Source organism: Onychomys torridus, chromosome 19 (assembly GCF_903995425.1).
Source record: "Onychomys torridus chromosome 19, mOncTor1.1, whole genome shotgun sequence".
NCBI lineage: Eukaryota > Metazoa > Chordata > Mammalia > Rodentia > Cricetidae > Onychomys > Onychomys torridus.
The window spans coordinates 54,947,258-54,963,328 of NC_050461.1; positions in this window are offsets into that span (position 1 = coordinate 54,947,258).

A 16,071-nucleotide genomic window follows, 5' to 3' on the forward strand; every position below is an offset into this window, starting at 1 on the left:
TGCTGTGAAGAGACCATGACCAGGGCAACTCTCCTAAGAGAAAACATTTAACCGAGGCTGGCTTAAGGTGGTAGAGGCTTAGTCGTCGTTATCATCACAGCAGGACGCATGGTGGCACACAGGAGTGGTGCTGGAGCAGTGGCTGAGAGCTACATCCTGTCCTATAGTCAGAGTGGGGGGGGGCTAGATGGGTTTTTGAAACCTCAGTACCCACCCCCAGTGACACCCTTCTTCCAGTGAGGCCACACCTCCTCAAGCAGCGCCACTCCCTAATGATTCAGCATTCAAACACACGGGCGGGGCCGTGGGGCCGTTCCTTCTCAGACCACCACACCATCCCTCCAACCCCTTGTCATGGTGGTCTATCAGAGCACCAGGAGCACCTCAGTTATCTAGAGAATCCCTGACATACCCAGGGGCCTGCTGCTTCCTTAATTCCAGCTCGGCCAAGGTGACATCACTCACTCTCATGCCTTCTTCACAACAATTATACAAATGTAAACTGTATTGTGTGTAGTGGTTCAGTAAGTGTCCCCCCACATTCATTTTCACCCAGAATTCCAAAATAGGACCTTACTTAGAAACAGGGTCTCTGTAGATGTGATTAGCTATGATGGGGCTGGAGGTGTAGCTCAGAGGCATAGCCCTTGGCCAGAGGTACGTGGTGTTGGGTCTTCATTTGTACCCTGGGGGAGCTGGGAGAGAGAATCCTAAGGATTAAGGTGGTCCTTAGACCCAATGAGTTTATGAGAACAGGAGAGAGCTAGCACAAGTCAAGACAGGCAGACTGGACTGCTGTCATCAGTCAGGAGACACCAAATCCTGCTAACATCACCTAAGGCTGGGGGGACACCAGAACAGGTTGGAGGACCAGCCCTGTTGACTCCTCGGGTGCAGTCTCTTGGCCACCGAGAGCACATACTGTTTATGTTTTAAAGCCCATGAAATGCAGCCATTCGCCGTGGGAACCCAGGGAAGCCAGCATGGCACATATAAGGTTGCTCCACCATTCAAGGTGACCTCTCCTGGAAAGGAAATGCAGCCTTTCATTTGCTGTTTTATATGTATTGCCTCACTTTCACTTTCTGCAATATACATATATGACTTTGATCGGAAGAACATTGTGGATAATAAAACAATCCTGGGGCTGGAATGGTTGAGTAGTTAATCTTACATTCTGTTCTTATATAGGACCCAAGTTCATTGCCAGTATTCCTGTTGGGGCACTCACAACCGATGCCTATAACTTCACTTCCAGGGTCTATGACACCCTCTTCTGGACTCTGTGGGCACCTGCCCTCACACATGCACAGATCCAAACATACACATAAGTTAAAAATTAAAATGAATCTTTATTTTTAAATGGTCTAATGCAAAGACTCAGAGGACTACAGAGTATCCCATCTCAGAGGAAAGTGTGTTCCCAGGCTCCTGTGCAGGGGAGGTCTGTACATCCAAAGGCTTTTCTGCACTATGTTCTGGTATTTGTGATGCCCACTGCTCATGTGAAGTGTTAACTTACATACTGTATATTTAACTGCTGGACTGGCTGCTATCTCAACCTACTCTTTGTCTACCATGGTGTTAGCCCTACATGGACATGTTTTTGCTTGCTGTTGGGAACATTGATATAGATATCCCTTGCAATTTCCCTTGTTATAAAATTGAAAGAGCTCACAAGTTTGCAGTTGTAATTATCTCACTGTAGATGCAGTTAGAAACTGTGGCTGCCTAGAGGGGACAAAGGGAAAATGTATATTAATGAGGTTAATTTGACATTGAGAATGTATAATCTTATATTAATAATAATAAATTTTTTACTAATTCTATTTAGATTTTTTTAATATATATTCAGATCAAATTCAGGGACTTCTTTCTGGTAGAAAAATGCTCACCATTAAGCTTCATTCTGGGCCTGCCTGCCTATCTGTCTGTCTATCATCTATCTATCTATCTATCTATCTATCTATCTATCTACCTACCTACCTACCTACCTATCTATCTAGTATAATTTTTACAAACATAAACGTAAGGTTATTTTCTACAATAAACATGTATTGTCATGAATTGAGCTTCCATCATGATGGGTGACACCCTTAGTGTGTTATCAGTTTACCTGGAAGCTTGTTAGAAATGCAGAATGCCAGGTGCAGCCCAGACTAGGGAAGATGACATTGGATTCAAATAGCATCTTTAGGGGCTAGAGAGATGGCCCAGTGGTTAAGAGTGTGGACGTCTCTTGTGGAGAATTTGTACTCAGTTCCTAGCACCCATATCACTACTCACCTCCCAGCTTTGGCTGGGGCAAGAAGAGCTGGTGCTGTTCTCTTGAATTGCCATCTCTGGGTGCTACAAGAGTCCCCTGTGTCCTTAGGCAAGTTCTACCACTCACCTGGCTTTGTTACCTTCAACAGAGTACCGATTCCTTCCGAAAGCTTCAGGTGCCTTGCTTTGCTTGTTGACAAAGCTCTGAGGGCTGGGGAACCTAATGGGACAGTGTCCATGGAGCCCCAGTGGCACTGTGGAGCTGCAAATGAATGATGGTTGCTTTCCCCTCACCATCCCGATCATTCATGGGCAGATGTGTCCATGTGGTTGACACAGCTCTTCTGTATCCCTGAGTTGTTTATTCAATAATATGGTGCTCTCATGCAGGTAGTCTGAAGGCCTTGAGCCGAGCAGGTTCAAAACAAGACCTCTGAGCCCCACCTTGGCCCCTGAGCTGGAGTGTTGTCTCTGGAGTATCGGGTCTTTTTTGGTGGCACCCACTGCTGCCCCGAGTCTCTTGATTCTTCTCTGTCATCATTGCTTTTCTTTTGCCTGACCATCCTGCCACTTCTGAAGACGTTCGTGACTAATCCTCTCCTCACTCCGCTGCTCTCGGACCAGTCCAGGCCTCTGTCATTCTGAGGTAACTGCAAAACCCCGAAATATTTCAGTTCTGTGTAGAAATCAGACTCCTCAGGTCACACGCAAGACCCTTTATGATCTGGTCACATCTCTCAAGTCTTTTTCCCCCATCCTCTTCAGTGGCTTCCATGTCCCCCAGCCTTCACCAGCGGGCTGTCTGCTTCCAGCCCTTGCTTAGCCTTGCTCTCCAGAAGGCAGTTACCTTAGGCAGATCTCTGCTCATGCAAATATTGCAGTGAAATCTGCTTGGTTGTTTCACATGTTTACTCCATTCTAGTCTGTAGGAGCAGGATTCCCACTTTCCAAGGCCTGGCACAGCAGGGCTCTACAAATGCTAACTGAGTGAAAAAGTCTCTCCTTCGACCACTGGCAGCTGGGACTCTTGGCTGCTACTCCTGCAACTCAGTTCAACCTCAGGCTTCTCTTTATTTCCCTTCTTCCCTCTCCCCCTCCCTCCCTCTCTCCCTTCCTCCCTCCCTTCCTCCCTCCGTCCCTTCCTTCCTTCCTTCTTTCCTGATGCTGGGAATGAGAACACAGGGCCTCATCCGTGCTAGGCAAATGTAACTGAGCCACACCATAGCCCCATTTTCTATTCACATTCTTGTTTTCAGAGAGAGAGAGAGGGAGAGAGGTAAGTCATAACCAACTGCCACCATTGTGGCATGATACAGAGAACGACTCTTCCATCTGCAGCCATACAACCTACATGTGCGCTGTCCTGTCAGAACGAATCTTTCACTAACACTCTCTTCCCCTTGGGTACAGGTGATTGAGCCCAGGGCCTCACACATGCTGGAAAATTTGCTCTACCACTGAAAGGGTAGGCCTTGAAAGAAACAGTTTTTAGGATCCTGGCTGTGGAGGCTCACCTGTACAGTTCCCATGCCTCTCTGACTCCTCTCTGGGGCTTAGGAATACAGGACAGAGAGAAATGGCAGACTTCTCCTTCCCCTGGATCACTCACTCTCCAGTGGAGCCAGCCTGCAGAACAGAAGCATGCCTGCAGGTTGTAGCTTCAGGCCAAGAATGCAGCCAAGTGTCTTCTAATGAATCCAGGAGCCCAGAGCAATGGGAAGAGCTGAGGCAGCCAAGCAGGAACATTTTAAAGGAGAAAGCAGGGAGATGGCTCCATGGAGAGAGGGACCTGCCACTGAGCATGTTCATTCTCTGGGTGCATATGGTGGAAGGAGAGAGCTGACTCCCAGGAATTGTCCGCTGACCCCCACATATGCACATACAGAGACAGTGTGAGTATGAGACTGTTGTCTCCAGGAGCACAGACGGCAGGCAGCACCTGACTGTTCAGCCTGCTCTACCCTTTCTCCCTAGGCAGAGCTGGCAAAGACCCCACCAGCTCTGCATTTCCTAGCCTCTCCATGGAGTAGGGACCCTTGGGTGCTTTCTTTGTTTCCTGTGCTTTGTCTGGTACATTTGCAAACCCTAAGAGCAAGGACAATGCTGAACTGGGGAGCACTTTCCCTTGGCTGCTCCATCCATTTAGACTCTGTGGGCACCCTGATGTCTCTGCGTTCTGTAGACATCCTGGTGTCTCCATGTTTTAGGAGCTGCAGGCTGTAGCCCCAGAGCTATGGCACTTGGTGTAGAGGTGTGTGCTCTTCTTGCTGGGTCTCCAGACTGAGGGTCCTCATCAGATAGCTCTCTGGTGGCTCTATATTGAGTGGCCTAGCAAAGACCAGGTGTCTCCTAAAGGCCATTTTTACTAAAACGAGGAGAGGTTTGAGTCATTTATCTCTTAGAGAAACCCCTTATTGCATTTCTTTTCTTCTTTATTTATTCTTCTCTCATATGTTACATCCAGGCCGGTTTCCCTCCCCTCTCATCCCTGCTCTCCCAGATCCACTCCTCCTCCTTTTCCCTTCAGAAAAGAGCGGGCCTCCCAGGGACAGCCACCAAACATGGCGTAACATGTTACAGTAAGTCTAGGCTCATCCCCTCATATCAAGGCTTCTGGACGAGGCAACCCAGTAGGAGGAAAAGGGTCCCGAAAGCAGGCAAAAGAGTCAGAGACAGCCCTGGTTCCCGAACATTGGGTTGTCTAAATTATGAAATAAACTGTTCCAAAAATAATTATTTAGTTTTGCCTACTGGGGGAAAAAATCAACTGAGAGTTTTGAACATTCAATTTTGGAAGAAAAAAACGTGTCCTCCATTTTCCCTGTTCTTAAACACCTCCTACTTCCAACCTTCCTGCCCTTCCCCCACTCCTTCAATACCCATCACCCTCTCCCTCCACCCTCTCTTTGAATGCTTTCTTTGGTTTTTCACCTTCAATAGAATATTTTCCAGACGATTACATCCTGAGAAGAGAGGACAAGGAACCTCGATAGTCAATGGAGTCATTGGCCAATGAGAAAAAAATGTACTGCAAAGTGTAAGAATTTTTAAAAAAGTATTAAAATTGCAACCATTTCCAGGAGACACCTTTGTATCCCTAAAACTCTGGATGAATCTACAGCAGTTTATGAGAATCAGTAAATGATCTTAGCAAAGCCAACATGCTAAGTCAATGGGCTATACACATCTCAGAGAAACCCTCCTTTCCAAAGATGCTGTGGCTCTACCTGCTATCCTCCATGTCCTCAGGACACACCATCCACAGTGAGATGGGGTGTCCTTCCCTTCTGAGATTCAGGGCTACAGCATGGCCTGCCCATAGCCCAGATGGTGGGACAAATGTCACTGTGTAACTATGAGGGTAGAGTCTGGAAAGGCCACAGCCTTCCTGGGTCTCCTGAAGTTCTTGGGTCTCCAAAGTCACTCTGTGTTGTCCCTTTCAGAGCCCGCATGCAGGAGGGATCCTGTGGAGGGGTTTTAAGGACAGTCCCCTTAGAATCTAGCCTATGTATCAGACCAGTCCAAGTATGCAACATGTGACCAGAGAAGCTTTCAGAGGGATCCAGGCCTGGCCATGGGAGTCAGTCCATCTGTTCACCTTCTCAGCTGCAGCCCTGGAGCAGAGAGGACCCCTTTCTGTGTGTGATCTTAACTGCTCATCTGACTTCTATGACCTTCAAACCCCAAAGTTTAGAATGGTTTACCATATAGTTTTGAATAAGCAAAGCATGTACTAATAAAGTCAGAAAAATGAAATAAAAAATGTTTGTAACAGCACCAAAAGCCCCCATGCCACAGAATAAATCCAGGGGAAGTATGTCTGGTCACTGAGAAGAGGACAATAAAATAAGAGAAATTAAAGACAACATGCATAAGTAGGGGAACATTACAAAATAACACAGGTTCAAATATTTATGTGGAGCTGCACATCTTCATGAAACTGGTCTATGTTTTCAAGTATTACACTTATAAAAATTATGAAATGTACAGGCTGATTCTAACACTTACATGGAAATACAAAGAGCCAAACACCACTAGGAACTAGATGGGTATTCCACCTGCTTCAGACTCAGAGAGAGAGAGAGAGAGAGAATGTGTGGGTGTATTTATTATAAAGCTACAGTGACGTTGGCATTTAGGAGGCTGAGGGAGGAGGATTATCATGAGTTTGAGACCAACCTGGATTGCAGAATGAGGCTAGCCCAGGCTACAGAGCTAGACCCATATCATAATAACTATGATTATACAATATGCAACACTGTATTAAATATTACTGTTAATTTGTAGTGTATTTGATACCATAGCACAGTATATTATATTCTTACGTTACACATATCATTAGTATACAGAATGAAAAATCCAAATCAAGTACTTACAGGGACTTATGTATCATGCAAGTGACACTATAGAGAAGTTGAGAACAGTCAGTAAGAAACAAGAAATGAACAGTGCCAAGTGAGCTGGATCACCACCCAGAGAAAACAAAAGGTGACTCCTTCCTCACACTACCCACTGAAGTCCCTCCCAGGGAGCCAGAGTTCAAAGGAGAAGGGTAAGACATCTTCAGTACAAAGAGGGAAACTACCTCCAACACATTCAGGGAGAGCTTTCCTGAGCAGGACTCAAGAAGCCTCGGCATAAAGGAAAGAAACTGAGTTACTTTAGAATGAAGAGGTTCCGATTTCTAGACGCTATCCTGAATAGTCCCAAGGCAAACTACAGAGCTCAGGAACAAACTTGTCACACGTGGTACTGACAAAAAGCCCTTATCCTTGTCCTTCAAAAAGCCAGCTCTATAGATAATGTGAGATACTCGGAAAGGCATGTTACAGAAGGAAATATCTAACTCACTAGCAAACATTCAACATGATCAACCTCAATAGAACACATCCATCAGAATGGCAGCTGAACAAAAGATAGGATATGCCTGCCAAGAACAGTTGATAGAGACACTGCACAGGAAGACAAAGAGGCCAGGCGTGATGGCCCTTGCCATTAATCATTAATCTCAGTACTCAGGAGTCAGGCAGATGGATCTCTCTGAGTTCGAGAACAGCCTGGTCTACATGGTGAGTTCCAGGACAGCCATAGCTACATAATAGAGAGACCCAGTCTCATAAAAAACGAGAGAGAGAGAGAGAGAGAGAGAGAGAGAGAGAGAGAGAGAGAGAGAAAGAAAGAGAGAAACAGAGACACCAAAGGATGTCTCTCATCCTTTGAGAGTCTCTCATCCTTCTAAGTGCCCCAATCAATTTGGAGAGTCATGGATGGAATGTGTTCTAATGACACTGAAGACATGTAGAGCCTGTCGTCCAGCATTTGCATCATTTAGGCATCTACCCAGAGGAAACACATGCCCAGGAGAATCAGAGCATGCATGGTAAACTGAAGGTGAGCTGAGATAGCAAACAGTTGAACGCTCATGCACAGCAGAAGTAAACACATCATTTTGATATGTCTGTGCTATATTATTCAGCCATGGAAATGAATGGAGCTCAGCTATATGTCATGACAGGAAAGACTATCACACCTATAATTTTTAACCCCCAAAGGCTAGGCACTGAAGATTGCCTATTCCATCTGGGTTTAGTAGAGCATACCTTTAGTCCCAGTACTTGGGAGGCAGAGGCAGGAGGATCTCTGTAAGTTTAAAGCAAGCCTGGTCTACATAGTGAGTTCCAGGACAGTAGGGGCTATATAAAAAGACCCTACCTTAAATAAAATAAAACAAAAGATCACCTACTCTGCAGTTCCACTGATTAGGTTAAAATTGTGTTGTCAGAATACAGGCAAGTGCCCTGACTTTGGAGATCCAGAAGAGGACAGAGTAGGAGGGGACAGGAATCTCAGGAGGTGTCCTTACATTCTGTTACTCATTTTCAATCAACTACTGTATGGATTTATTCCCTTTGGAGAAATAAACTGATTTATGTACCCTTAAGATTTGTGCCCTTCATATTCACATTGTTTTAGAATAAAAAAAAAATCTCAAAAGGGGATTTGTGGGATGCAACTTGGTGGTAGAGTGCTTGTTTAGGATGTATGAGGTTCTAGGATTGATGCAAAATACTCAAAAACAAACAAATAGCTAAAGAGAAAACTACATATCCCAGTGTGGAGGTTAGAAAGAAAATGGCCCCCAAAGGGAGTGGCACTATTAGAAGGTATGGTCTTATTGGAGTAGGTGTGGTCTTGTGGGAGGAAGTATGTCACTGTGGAGGTGGGCATTGAGGTCTCATATATGTTCAAGCCACGCCCACTGAGACAGTCTACTATATTAACATGCAGCAGCTCCTTCTCCAGCACCGTGTCTGCCAGCACGCTGCCATGCTTCCCACCATGATGATAATGGACTAAACCTCTAAACTGTAAGCTGCCAACTCAGTTAAATGTTTTCTTTTTTAAGAGTTGCCATGGTCATGGTGTCTCTTCACAGCAATAGAAACCCTAACTAAGACACCCAACTTCTTCATTTGATGTTCAAAGGAAGACTCTCAACCTCACCTCCAACTCAGCCAACTTTAGTCTCTCAAAGCCCAGCACTGATTTGAAAGTAAATTTCTATTTGTTCGTGGTACACTGGAGCAAAATTAATTTTAGCTTTGACTTATGAAAAGGGCTTCAGGAAGCATATTTTAAGAAGCATGGCTGGAAATGATTGGTATACATTATAATGCATCTATTGAGAGAGACTTTTTGTGGTTATTCTGTGGGTTTATTTGATCCCACAGGCATTTGTTTTGACTCCTTTCTTGTAACACGAGGACATATCCCATAGCTTAGTAGTTTTAATTATTATTATTTTTTTGTAGTGCTGGCAAATTTCTAATAAATAGTGGCCTGTTAAATGTGGGTTTGATGGATATTGCCAAGAGCTGACCAAAATGATCCAGCCAGGGAAGACAGTCTGCTGGTTCAGGTTAGGATGGACCAAAGGACGGGCTGATGCTGGACTTGTGGCATGGAAAAGACAAACAAAACAATCAAAATCAGGTAAGAAAGAAATCTGAGGTTTTAGGAGGCATAACTGGGGGACATTCTCTGCAAAGATCTGGGCTGTGCTAGGTCGTTTTATGTCGACTTGACACAAGCTGTAGTTTTCTCAGAGGAGGGAATCTCAGCTGAGAAAGTGCCTCTAGAAGACCAGGCTGTAGGCAAGCCCATAAGACATTTCCTTACTTAGTGATCAGTCTGGGAGCAGACAACACATTGTGGGTGGTGCCATCCCTGGCTGGTGGTCTTGGATTCTCTAAGAAAGCAGGCTGAGCAAGCCATGGTGAACAAGCCAGTAAGCAGCACCCCTCCATGACCTCTGCATCGGCTCCTGCCTCCAGGATCCTGCCCTGCTTGAGTTCCTGCCTTGGCTTTCCTCAATGGACTGGGATTCTGATATGTAAGCCAAATAAACCCTTTCTAGCCCTACTTGCTTTGGTCATGATGTTTCTTCACAGTGATAGAAACCCGAACTAAGACATCACTGAAAGTTAATACTGGTTATTATCGGGTCCAAAGGAAACTCCATTTCCCCCAAATGCTGGCAGTTAGGCAAGAGCGAAAATTCTTTAGAAACTTGTGAAGCCAGTTTCCTTCTACCAAAAGGAGTCATTTTCCTTATTGGTGGCAGAAGGGACAGATGGTTTCTATGATGCCTATTAGCATACCAGTTTGTGCTGGCCTCCAGGTCCCCTCAGTATCACAAGTACCCCCTCCCCACCCTAAACATCTCCAGCTCATGGGCTTCCCTCTGCTCAGCTACTCATTCTCCGTAAAGCCTGCTATTTTGGTTATGCTTTCTCTTTTGCCCTCTGGGCCTTCCTCTCTTGGTCTCCCCTCACCACCTGTCTCTCTATCTCTTCTCCCTCTCCCTCTCTCCTTCTCCCTGTGCTCTCCTGCTTCTCTCGTGGCCAGGTCCAATCTGTTGGCTGTAGTAGGACCCACATGGAGACTTCTTATTAATTATGAAAGCTCAGCCAATAGCTTAGGCTTGTTTCTCACTAGCTCTTATAACTTAAGTTAACCCATATTTTTATTAATCTATGTTCTACCATGTAGCTTTTACCTCTATCCCATTTTGTGTGTCCAACTCGTTCTGTATCTGGTTGGCTTCTCCATCTTTCTTCTTTCCAGTATCCTCTGTGTCTGGCTGTCCCGCCTATACCTCCTGCCTAGCTAATGGCCATTTAGCTTTTTATTAAACCAGTAAGAAGGCACCTTGGCAAAGACACATCTTCATAGTGTACAAAAAGATTATTCAACAACAGCTGGCCATGTTCAGTCTATTTCTTACTCTCTCTGTTTTGGACTCTTCCTGATGCCCACTGTTTCTCTCTCTCTCTCTCTCTCTCTCTCTCTCTCTCTCTCTCTCTCTCTCACACACACACACACACACACACACACACACACACACACACACATCAACAGTAAGAACCTTCCCTTTAACCACATCATGGAGCAGTCATGGGGACAGTTTATACAGTTATGATATCTCAAGATTAAGCACCTATTCATTACCTGGGTGGTGACAGGGCCTGTACAGCAGGAGTCTGAGATGCAAGAGAGACCTAAACTGGAGATAAGCATCTTGGTGGTGTCAGCAGAACACTGTCAGCTGCGACCTTAGGGTTGACAGGTGAAGCACAGCACATCTAATTACATTTCAATCAGATAAGCAGGGAATAATTGCCAGCCTGTTTGATGCAATATTTACCTCTCCATGAAGCCCATGTTTACCTGGTTGACAGGTAAATGTTTGGAGCCACATGATAGTTGAGATGTGCTTGCACTATAAAATGAGTCATGTATCTGAAATTTAAATTTAACCTGGAACCGTGCCCTTTTATTTAGTAAATGTGTCCATGCAACACTGAGGTTGAGAGAGAGGGCTGTGGCTGAAATCTGGGTCCTGTAGTAGTAAGAGTTTTAGATGCAGGGCTGGAGAGATGGCTCAGTGGTTAAGAGACTGGCTGCTCTTCCAAAGGACCTGGGTTCGGGTCCCCAACCCCACACTGTGGCTCACAATATCTGTAACTCCAGTCCCGGGGCATCGACTGCTCTCTTCCTGCCTCTGTGAGCACTGCATGCACATGGTGCACAGACCTATGCACACTGCATACATTTAAAAATACAACTGAAACTATTTAAAAAGAGGAGAGAGAATAAATGAAGAAGGATGAATGGTGGCTGAGACAGGAAGGAAGTGCCCTGTATGCAGTGGCCTGGGACACCTGGGGTAAAAGGCCATCAGAGAAGAGGACGTGATCCTCAGGTCTCCAGGGGAACAAAGATGTCCGTTAACCTGTGCCTGCCAATGGGGCAGCCACGGGAGACTAAATGGCAGGTTCTTCCCAGACCAGGAGCATTTGGCAAAGCTATGACTGTTAGATTTTGGTCTGCTCATTCACACTCAGTTGAGAACAGTGTTGAAGAGGGGGTCGGCAAAACAGTTCAGCAAACAAAGGTACTTTCTGCTTAGCCTGATGCCCTGAGTTCGAGCCCCATCATGACCGACGTGACTTCTGCAAGTGTCCTCTGGTGTCTCCCCCTCCCCCCATCACTTACACACAGAAGCACACGTACATTACATGAGCAATTCAATATTTGTTAAAAGTGCAGATGATGAATTTCATTTGGTGGTTCACACCTGCCTTCTGCTTCCTGGAAGTTGCCCCCAGAGAATACAAACAATCTGGTTTTCTATGTGTTCACTGCTAATCTTCCTCAGGAAAGAGCAACCTTGAGCACATCCATCAAGCCACAGAGACAAGGGGCAGCATGCACAGGGAAGACACATGAGCTGACCTACAAGAAGAGGATGGGGGTTACCATGCTGAGCATCATGGAGGCAGCTGAGCCTTATTCCTCAGACCACAGGGAACGGGAAGGTTAAGACTGGCTGGGAACCATGCTGCTCATGAGCTGCGCACTCTTGGAACTGTCCTGCAGCAATGCACACTGAGACCTGGATTCTAAGTCTATTTTTTGGAAAAGGAGATGCATTGGCACCACGTGAATCCTTTACACCTTTTTAAATGTAGCGATTACCATTAAGTTCCTTAATTGAAGGAAAACAGCATTTTGTGTTCGTTTGAAAAGCACTGTATTACAGCAAATAGGACTTCATTGTAGAGCTAAAAGAGATACAGACAATACATATATCAGCCTTCAGCTGTTGAAAACAGTGGTGAATGTGGGAGAAGAGGCGACTGTCACACAGTATAACATAAGCCTAGATTAAGGCATTTTGTCACATTGAGAACAAACTAAAGCTGCAACTCAGACCATTCCTATTCATACTTGATTACACAGAACTCATCTTTTGGTCCACTTAAATCATGTCATGGCTGGAAAGCTCCCACTTCTGTACTCACAACAAGCTGGAAGTTGGTAGGGGTGCTCTTCGTGACTTAAAAGAAAATAACGTTCATTCTCACAACCTTGTGGCTAGGCACACACAGCCTTACACCTTATTTGTCCTGTTCTTCCAAGTTATCCACCTGAAAATGTCAATGGTGTGGCTTGAAAGACAATTTCTGGGATCTCCACAAGCTACTAAAACAAGACCTTATTTATTTATGACATAATTCAACCAATGGGGATAACTGGTCAACCATGATGCTGGTTTTCCTAAAGGAAATATAAAGTATTCTATTGTATTACAATAAATGGGAGAATACATATTTATAAATTATTTGTGAGAGTGTAATCAGTGCATCCTGGTACAGAAGCTGTATGTTGAGACTTTTTTTTTTTCAACATGTAACAAATTTTGAACACATGACATTCCCATTATAACATTTTCCCAGAGGTAACGTGGTGAGGTGGAATTCCACCACTCCGAAAACTCAGCCCCTTCATTTCCATCAAAGCAATAGTTCTCACACTGTAGAGCACACTAGAGCCACCGGTTGGACTTGTCAGCTCACAGAGCCCAGAGCCCCACCCCCAGAGCTTATGATTCAGTATGTGGGTGGAACCTGAGAATTTATCTCTCTGGAAGGTTCCCAGGTCGTGGTTGTGTCTCGAGATGAAAAACTTTCAGCTACCATGCTTCTCTCCATGATGGTTGTAGACTAACTCTGTTCCATCCCCATGCCTGCTTGTCAGCTGCCTTTCTTCCGTTCATGATGGTCATAGACTAACCCTCTAAAACTGTAAGCCCCAAATAAACTCCTGCTTCTGTGGTCATAGACTAACCCTCTAAAACTGTAAGCCCCAAATAAATTCCCACTTCTATGGTCATAGACTAACCCTCTAAAACTGTAAGCCCCAAATAAACTCCTGCTTCTATGGTCATAGACTAACACTCTAAAACTGCAAGCCCCAAATAAACTCCTGCTTCTATGGTCATAGACTAACCCTCTAAAACTGTAAGCCCCAAATAAACTCCTGCTTCTATGGTCATAGACTAACCCTCTAAAACTGCAAGCCCCAAATAAACTCCTGCTTCTATGGTCATAGACTAACCCTCTAAAACTGAAAGTCACAAATAAACTCCTGCTTCTATGGTCATAGACTAACCCTCTAAAACTGTAAGCCACAAATAAACTCCTGCTTCTATGGTCATAGACTAACCCTCTAAAACTGCAAGCCCCAAATAAACTCCTGCTTCTCATTCCACAGCAATAGAGTAGTAACTAAGACAATTGCAGAGTGCCATAGTAGACTGTCCTGGTCCAGGGTGTCAAGGTGTGAGGTGGTTGTTGACATAGTCTCTGATCAGGAAGCAGGAAGAGTGGGCCTACCCTTAGGGCCCACTTTTATTGGTCAGGCCCCACCCTCTAAGGCTTCATAGCCTTCAAAACACACTGCAAGCTGGGGACCAAGTGCTTAAAATGTAAGCATGTGGAGAACATTCTAGATTCAAACCATTACAGGAACATACACACAATGGAATATGACTTGGACACATAAACAAACTAAGTATAGATACACGATATGGCATAGATGAATCAGAAAAACCAGAGGCAAAAATACAATGATTGTGTAATTCCACTATGTGTGAGATTATAATAGATTGACAGAGACTGTGCAATGGAGGCTGCCAAGGGCTGGGCAGAGGGAAGAATGGGGAGTTTTGAGTTAATGGAGCATTAGCTTGTTAGGACTTCCATAACAAAGTACCAACAACCAGGAGGTCTGAACAAAATAAATCCATTTTCTCTCAGGTGTGGGGGATAGAAGTCTGAGTTCAGTGTGTCAGCGAGTGGGTTTCTTCTTGGACCTCCCTCCAGGGCTCACAGATACCTCCCTTCTCTACGTGTTCTCACATGATCTAGCCTCTGTGTGAGTCTGTCCAGACCTTCACTTCTTACAAGAGCACATTCAAAGTAATTAGGACCCTCCTGAATGACCTCATCCCAACTAGTTACCTCTTTAAAGATCCCTCTTGGGTTGGGGATTTAGCTCAGTGGTAGAGCGCTTGCCTAGCAAGCACAAGGCCCTGGGTTCGATCCTTAGCTCAAAATAAATAAATAAATAGATAGATAGATAGATAGATAGATAGATAGATAGATAAATGAAATAAAGATCTCTCTCCAAATGTAAAGACACTTGGGGGTATTGGGGAATGGAGTTTCAACATGAAAGGCTGGGGCGGACACAACTGAGCATGTTACAAATGGGTAGAGAGTGAGTGATGTGATGACAAGTTCTGGAAGTGGACAACAGCAATGCTTGTGTAATGACATGAATGTAGTTCAACACCACCCACTGAACACTAACAGTGAAAACGGAACATGGTACGTTTTATCAAAGATTAGGGGGCAGGCAGGAAAGACGATTTAGTAAGTAGGAGCGCTTGCTGCAAGGCATGAAGACCTGAGTTCAAATCCCCATCACCCATGTAAAAAGCTGGCTGTTGCTGTGCTCATACCTATAACTACATCACTGTGGGAGTTTAGAGAAGGGATTTCTGGGACTTGATGGCTCCTAGCAAAAAAACAAAACAAAACAACAACAACAACAACAAAAAAAAAACAACATGAACTTTACTTGAAGGAGAGACCCTGTCTCAGGGAAATAAAGTAAAAAGTGATACATTAAGATACTTGATGTCCTGCTCTGGTCTCACCATCCTACACACAAGTGTACACACATCACACACACTCATACATATAACACTCAGAGAGACAGATAGATAGACAGACAGACAGACAGACAGAGAGACAGAGAGAGACAGAGAGGCAGATAGAAAGAAAGAAAGAAAATGCAATGAGTCTTAGGGTGTTTTTTTCTGAGTGGTGAGACCATTCAGAAATGCTCCAGTCTGTCATCAGTGTGCTGCTTATACCTGCAAATTAGGCCATGGATGCTTCCACGAGGAGCTTCTCCATAGGTGCTGGGCGAGGAGAGGGTGTGCATTCTTTCCTGGAAACAATGTTTTCATGGGCGTGGGGCTGACACCCCTTTCCTCACCCTTCTTGATGCTACAGCCTGCAGAAAATGGTGCCAACCCCAACAGGCTCAGGCTGGGACTTAGACAACTGGATTCCAGTCCTGTCACCACTGAGCTGGTTTCATAATCTTCAGTTCTCTGGAAACTTTAGTTTTCTCACTCCAGCATGAAAGTGGTAGAGCATGTTAGAGTTTCAATACCTTGCAACTCCAACCTTCTTGAATCTACCTGAAGATTTTAGGCTTGTTTATTGAATGAGTGAAGTAAGCCTAAGTATTTGTCTGTCCCAAGAGTGAACTGGGGGAGGGTTCTCTAGAGGGATGAAAGAAGCAGGGTAGGACTGAACACTTGTTACCTCTGCCCATACAAAGCCGGAGAAGGTATTTTCCATTGCTTAATCTCAGGGCAAGAAG